This window comes from Magnolia sinica, chromosome 8 (assembly GCF_029962835.1).
Source record: "Magnolia sinica isolate HGM2019 chromosome 8, MsV1, whole genome shotgun sequence".
NCBI classification, from domain to species: domain Eukaryota; kingdom Viridiplantae; phylum Streptophyta; class Magnoliopsida; order Magnoliales; family Magnoliaceae; genus Magnolia; species Magnolia sinica.
The window spans coordinates 6369968-6377630 of NC_080580.1; the positions used below are offsets into that span (position 1 = coordinate 6369968).

The following is a 7663-nucleotide window of genomic DNA, read 5'->3' on the forward strand; positions in this document are numbered from 1 at the left end:
TATATTCCTTAGTATAATTCGTAGTAGTAATCGAGTAGTTGTTAATTTTAGTTGTATTTTGAGTATACACTCATACTCTAAGATCGGTTTAAGTATCAAGCAAAGTTCTTCATATAGAGAGGTGTTTTGCAGTTGTTAACTACGATCGACTATAAGAATTTTCTTTTTTTTTTTGTTTTATCTGTATTGAAGAGAAAAAATTATTTCGTATGAAAGGTAGAGATGTAACCCATTTTCAGAGGATGAACTCTACTTTTCGACAATCGCCTGATCATCTTAAGCCACGTTGTATAAGTAGCTGAATAGGCAACCGATCTTATTCAATCTCAGTCATATATGGTTGATTTTCGACAGATCTGCCTATCTTGACTCTTGGAGTCATAGTTGTTTGGTTTAAATTGAGCTGCACATTCAATTCTATCACGCTTGCACAAACCATATGATCGAAATTGAAACCGAAATAAAGGGACAACAAGCAATAACCCTGATATCCAAAATTCTTATTAATAAGAACTAAGCCATATAAAATTCTTGTAAGGTATTGAGCTCTTCTATATGGGTTTGGCCCAAGTCAATTACATTTATTCAACTGCCATATATCATACATTTTAACATAAGGAATAGGCCAAGTACTAGTTGATTTCAACCTAGTTTTGGGCTTTCTTATACAAAATGGGATAGACGTTAGACTGTTTCTAGTTGAAAAATGACCTGATTCCATGCTTATTTACTCCAAATTCTTTTTCTATAAATAGAGATCTCATTCCCCTTCACTATAAATATAGAGTAACTAAATTCCTTTGTTGGATTTTCAAAAGAGTGTAAAATGCAAAAAATCAAGAAATATCCCCGTCAACACATTAAAGTTTGGATGTATAATCCCCCTATTGATTTATATATGAGTCCGGATCCTCTGCCTCCGGGAGGCAGAGAGTCTCTGCCTCCCGCAATCTCATTGGTCCACCTCACCGCTCCTGCCACGTAGGACTAGCCCATCTGTTTCCGTTTCATATTTAAAAAAAGAAAAAAGAAAAAAGAAAAAACGAAAATCTCTTTACCGTCTTCCCTAACGGCAATGGCACCACTAATGGCACTTTCCATTTTCGGTTCAGGAGATTTTTCAGAGATTTCTTCTTCTCTCGTTTCTAATTTCAATTTCTTTCCTTTTACAGATGGATCTCATCAAAGCGGAAGAAAAAGAGGGGTTTTTCCTTTTGACGATCGGAGGCCCTCTTTCCCCAATCTCTCACAATTCCTTTCGCCCATTTTCCACCGAGCAGCCGATAGTCGATTTCTACTATTTCGTCTATTCATCCATCGAAGATCCACCCCACCTCACAGGTATTTTAATTTTTTAAAAATTTTTTACAGATTATTTATGATCTGCCTCCAATGCCTGTGGTATATCTTTTTTTTTTTTTCTTTCTAATGCAGACTATTAAATGGGGAACATTGGATGCTGTTTTTGAAATGCCTATGTGCATGTAGACTAATAGGAGATTTTCAGGATTCTTCCTATGGCGAATCCGAATTTTTTATGTTTTAATTTGTTTCCACTCATGCATTGTTTAATGTGATATAAAGATAGGTAACGTGGTTGGTGATAGATTTCTTTGGTTTTTATTTTATATGATTTTATATTGATGATGATAGATTGATTTCTATGGCACATGTACGTTCTAAGTATGTCTTGTTTGTTTACCCTCATTGTGGAAATCTTATTTTCAACTAGTGCATGTGAAAAGTTCTAAATGGTGGGTCATCAAAACCTGAATTCAGGATTCAGGCAATGCATGGATCTGAGGGAGAAGTATTACTTACACACATTGGATAAGGTGACTAAAGAAAGTTATCATGTGGGCCCAAGGAGCTTCCTCAAATCATCAGAAAGTATCTAATGTGTTTGATGAAATCTGCCTTTTGGCCTACCTGCTATACATATCGTTTGCCCGTATTGGTCAAGAGGTGAATGATTTGGCTGATGATCAGCTAAAGGGGGCATGCATTGCCCTTCATTGTGTATTGGGAGTTCTCTTCCTTTGCATTACTGCTCCTTTTTACTTACTGGTATAAGCGACCATTAAAAAATCACACTGCTGCAAAAATAAAAAAATAAAAAAATAGAGAGTTTTTCAGAGTAAAAAGAGAGGAATAATACTCATAGCCTGTTAAGCACCCTAGAATTGGGTGTTATTAGAGGCAATTGGAGGTAAATGCACCAAAATGGTGTTTTTACTGCCTTGGATTTAAAGGTAAATGAAAACACATATTTTGGAGTGTTTTGAGATCATTTTATTTTGTCGTGAATTCAAGCTAATTGGTGTGAAATGGCTATCTTGCCCCTCTTTTAAAAGTAAGAGAGTTGCACGAGTAACAAAGGTGTTATTAGGCTACTAATATACCATACACTTGGCATGCTAATGATACCCCGAAACAATTCATTCAGCAATTGCATCACTTAAATCACACCAATTGAATGATCGAAACTGTCCAGACATAGGTAATTTAAATGCACAGTTAAAAAACATTGACAAGTCACTCGTTTGTGATCCCTAGGTTTTCGGCCTACTAGAGGCTCGGAATTTCCTCATTTTAGGTGAAAATATATATTTCAATAGGCTTACTACGATCATTCTGTCAAACATCATATATATACACTAATTTGCGATATTAAAGCAGATTTAACTAATCAAATTAAGGTTCCTATGAATATACTAAAGAGTTCCAACACATTCATGACGGACATCTAAATACAATTTTTTTTTGGGATTAAAGCGCATTCCAATTACAAGCTGCCAAATTCAACCAAGGATTCTGATTCACATGGATTCCATTGTAATCATGAATTGGATCCCAATGCATTCCAATTAAAAAGGTGCCAAACGAGCCCCAACTTTTCTCAAACTCTCCTATTCTTTACACACACACACACCCTCTTCCTTGTTTTCTGTACGTCCTTCTGCAACAGCCAAAAGGCCTGAACAGTTTGTGTACAAATGAGAAAGAGAAATGTCATTTGCAGGTCTTCAATACTGAATTGATTGCACACATTATGAGGCGGATGCTGCTTCTTTCAGCTGTGGTGGTGGTCGGGAGCACCCGCTGGTGGTCTAATATTTGATGAACCTGTTCAAATATTGGCCGCCCGTGCGCCGCAATTGTTGGGTCCACTGGATCTATAGCAACAACAACGTCTACCATCCAATCTAGCTTCTGGGAGGTATTGTTTCCAATATCGCATGCTAGTTGTTGGAGAAGGGATAGCAGGACTCCTTGACTCAGAGGAAGAGGAAGAACTGATAGAATCGCTTGCAAATCAATCTGAAGAATGAGTAGGATAGGCAGATAACATTAGAACATTGATTTTTCTCCCCGACAGGAATTTTGAGAGGCGCTAACATTATTTATATGATAAAACAAGACCTCATTATACACGAATTCTATGAGGTGGCTCCATCTAACATGGGCTATGCTTAGTTACTCAAGACCATATTTAGCAAACACAAGACGTCAAAAGAATAGTAGGGGGAAATGTTCAGGTTTAAATAGGTCTCTATCATTAAAATTTTAGTCAAAGTTTGGTAGAAGAAAGAAAGCAAAAACCCAGAAATACGGAGAATGAAAAGTTTGGGTTTAACATGGTTCCAATTCAATAAAAAAAAAAAAAAAAAAAAAAAAAAAAAAAAAAAACCAGCTATATATGCATATGGGTTTGTTATATTTAAAATTAGGTTAAGGGTGAATATTTCAATTAAAACGGTTAAAATTTCTAAATGTATAAGCAATTATTATAAAGGTAATCGAATAGTGGGTTAATATTATCTTTTGCCTCTGTTAAATCCTTCCTTTGGAAGTATTCCCCATACAAATTGATCCGTTTCTTCTGAAATCTTCACTATCTGCCCATCTTCTTTAAAATATGGAGTTTTAATTTGGTTTGTCCAAATATTTATTTATTAATGCCTATCTTGCTAAAAATACAGAGTTTTAAACATTTAGTCAATTTACGCTTAAAAAAATAAAATAAAATTAAATTAAGGATTTTAAACTTGAGTATTGCTAACAAGGATCATGATTTATTCCGAAGAAAATGAAGGAAAATCTTAAATATGGAAGCTCATCATGGTTGGAGTGAATTTTGATTGTTTGCACATGGAGTCCTTGGAGGTGAATGATGATAAATGCTCAATTTTTTGATGTTATCCGGGCCAATGAGAATGGGGGATTTCTTGGAGATGGGGGTAAATGCCCATTGAAAAGGAGTGATTCTAGAAATGAAACGTCTTCCCACAACCAATTGGAGCCTTTTGCCGCCATCTGTTATGTTTGAGAAGATTTACCATTTATAGGCTGAACATTTAGTTTACCCAAATGAAAAGGAAAAGGTAATGTCATGGCCAATACCTCAGCCACAGCACATGTTGATGATCTGCTCTGTAATGGCAACTCTTTCCCTATTTTGTACTAGTTGTCTTACCATGAAAAACCCTTCACTAATTCTCAGAAAGAAAAAGAAAAAGTTCTTTCGTTAGAGATTAATGACAGGTACAGAATCTTTTTTTATTCTTCTTTTTTTAATTTTTTTGGAAGGATGATGATAATTCATTAAGCTAAAGGAGAGGAAGGTAATTCCCAATACAAAGGGGACACTGAGCCCTGGATCTCACAAGATTGATAACCAGAGGATTAAGTTTTCCGGAAGAAGGGGTAAATGAAATGACAGGTACAGAATCTTACCCACCAAAAGACCACAAGATCAATGGTGCTAGTGGTAATGTGAGTTGGCATAGGAGTCTTTGAAGTTGAATCTACAGCACAGACAAGAAACATGGATGGCTCTTCATTTTCTGAATCTACAACACATACAAGTCCAGCCAGCAACTTATAGGATGGTACACAATACACAGTTTCGCATTTTTGGCATTCAGATGTGTAGAAGATCCTGAATTTTAGTGATTGAGTGTGATTGAATCTTATTTGGTTTCCATTCTCTTTTTTCTGATATGAAAACCTTAATACAGTTATTTGAGTTGAATTAGTAAGGACCATATATTGGCCAATAGGAATTATGCCTTGGTTCCAATGTAATTTAAGGAGGATCGTAAACAAGGCTATATATATATATAGTTACTTACATGGAACTTTGGAAAATACAAAAGATTATCCATTTAAATAAAGTTCTTAGCAATTTAAAGCAATCAAAGGTGGATTGAGCTCTTTTAACTGGTACGCTTCCAACCCCTTTCAAGTGAATCCATTTTCCATCATAAGATATCATCACAATGTCTTAGTTTTACTCGATCTTAAACCTCCAGATGTTAAATCCTTCCTTCAAATTTCTATCTTATAATTCTTATTGTTCTATCACAATCTTGGTTTTGCTAAATCTTGAACCTCCAGATGCTCGATCTGTCATTTGCTTCTGCATTTCCTTTAGAATGGTCATAAGCTGCAATGAGAGGATAACAATCCAAAGTAAGAAAAAAAAAGAGTGAATTTCGTACATATTTCTTTGTAGTATATGTGAAGATTGCATACTAACAGAAAGATTCTAGTGTAAATTTCCTCCTCCTTCATAACAGAAAACTTGCTGTTAACCATTTCAGAAACTAATTACTCATTCAGACTAAGAGAAATGGATAAAATCTACAAATCCCTGCATGTCTACATACAATTTTTTGATCTTCCATAAATAGATTTTATGAGATAATGTTGTTTTTTTTCTTCGTATGAACATGATCTAATAGTAGTAACTGTTAGCTCATAAATAGTCTTCAAGGAGAAGAAATTGGCAGGTGTGAGTAACATGCTTGCCCTTAATTCTCTAAACTAGTTAGCTCATTATCCATATTAAATGCAGACAACAAAATTGCATGGAAATGTTTTAAACATGGTAACATGATCTGGAAAGAATTGAGTTATGCCGATTTATCAAGGAAATGAAAAAGCAAGCATAAACAGACTAGAAAATCTTATTCCTACTGGATAAAAGCATGCTAGCCTGCTTCCTTAAGAACGAACTGTTGAATTGGATGTTCATAACAATGGTTAGAACCATATCCTTAAGAACGGACTGTTGAATTGGATGTTCAATACGATGGTATGTATATTACTTTGTTCAATGGAAGAACATTCAACTTAAAAAATTGTGATTGTGAAAGTACTTAATACTTCTTCATTATAAATGTAGGTTTCACGTTTGAAGATCCATTTATTAAAAAATTGTGAAATAGAATGTGATGGATTTACTGTCTCTATAGACCAAGAATGCCCCCAGCAACCAAATTCGTAAGTCATTTTCCATTTAAAATATGAATTTACTCTTATTTAATGATATTTATCTATCTTTGTATGGTATTAGCAGGGTTGATTGTGGTGTCTACTTAATGAAATTTATGAAATGTCTTTCCCGTGGAGATATATTTGATTTCAACTCGGTAAATTTTCCTTCTTTTTTTTTCCTTTTTCTTATACAAAATTTATGAAACATACTTACGATCCACTTTCATCATCAGGGGCCAATGAATTTTGAACGAAAAAAGTTGGTTGCACAACTGATGCTGGGCAAAATGATTACACCACAGTAATGTGACATGTAAAGGTATGAAACATACTTACAATCATGTTGCTCTTTTTAATGGAAGGTATGTGCTTTGATTTTATTTTTTATTATTATCATAGTTGTTGCGGGATGCAAATATGCTTTGCTTGTATTCATGATGGGTCTTGTTGTGGATGGAATTCAGGCCAAAATTCTCCTTTATCAGTGAAAGCATTGGGGCTGCCTGTCATATGATTGCTATCTTACAGGTACTGTAAGAGGGAGAATCTATGTTCATGGCTCCAAGCTGATATTGAAGGTTGTTAGTGAATCATTCACGAAGGCTAGATTGTAGTGCATAGAACATTTTTAAGATTAATTAGTTTTTACCATGGTAGGTCCTGCTAGGTGGATGTTTGAAAACTATTGCTTTCATTGATTGTGTGCATTAGGATTAGATCATCTTAATCATCAATTTTGTATCTTGAATTATGGTTGATGATCATTTTTAAGCAGGAAGAAAATCATGTGCAATATAAATCATTTCATAAGCAGGAAGAAAATCATGTGCAAAATAAATCATTCCATAAGCAGGTTTCTAAGTTCTTTCATTTCTTTCATTTTTTTTCTTCTTTTGACAGGCTTGTCGGTTGATAACAATTCGCAAGGAGTATAACAGCTATATGGAGCTCTTTCTGCTCAAATGTGGTTGGGGATGATCTTCTTAGGAGTTTTTTTTTTTTTTAGGTCCAATGATTAATGCAATTGTTGCATGGTAGCCTGTTAACAGTTTAGATTGTTCAATTAGAGTATCCAAGTTATGGATTGGATCATCCTATCAATACAATAAAACCAAATCAGGCAACCAGTGCAATAGGGCCAAATCAAGGATTGATAAAGGCTTCTGTTTTTTTCTTTTTTCTTTTTTGTGTGGTGGCCTGTTAAATGTGTTTTGGATTTAATGGACAATTCAAATTGTTCAATTGGAGTCTACAAGTTTTGATTTGAATTGTATGAATTGAACTATCAAGTTTCATTCTTGCTTTAAAGTAGGAAGCCCTGTGGTATTAAAATCAACAAATTTGGTTTGTAGGGTCAGACCCACATTAATATTAATTAGTT

General features: G+C 34.6%; 1 long non-coding RNA gene across 1 annotated transcript; it reads left to right on the plus strand.

The window, feature by feature from the left end:
- The first annotated feature begins 900 nt into the window (after positions 1-900).
- On the plus strand, positions 901-7266 carry LOC131253843 (uncharacterized). Its single transcript, XR_009175305.1, has 3 exons — positions 901-981; positions 1173-1341; positions 7183-7266. It is a non-coding gene; the product is annotated as an uncharacterized LOC131253843 (long non-coding RNA).
- The last annotated feature ends 397 nt before the right edge of the window (positions 7267-7663 follow it).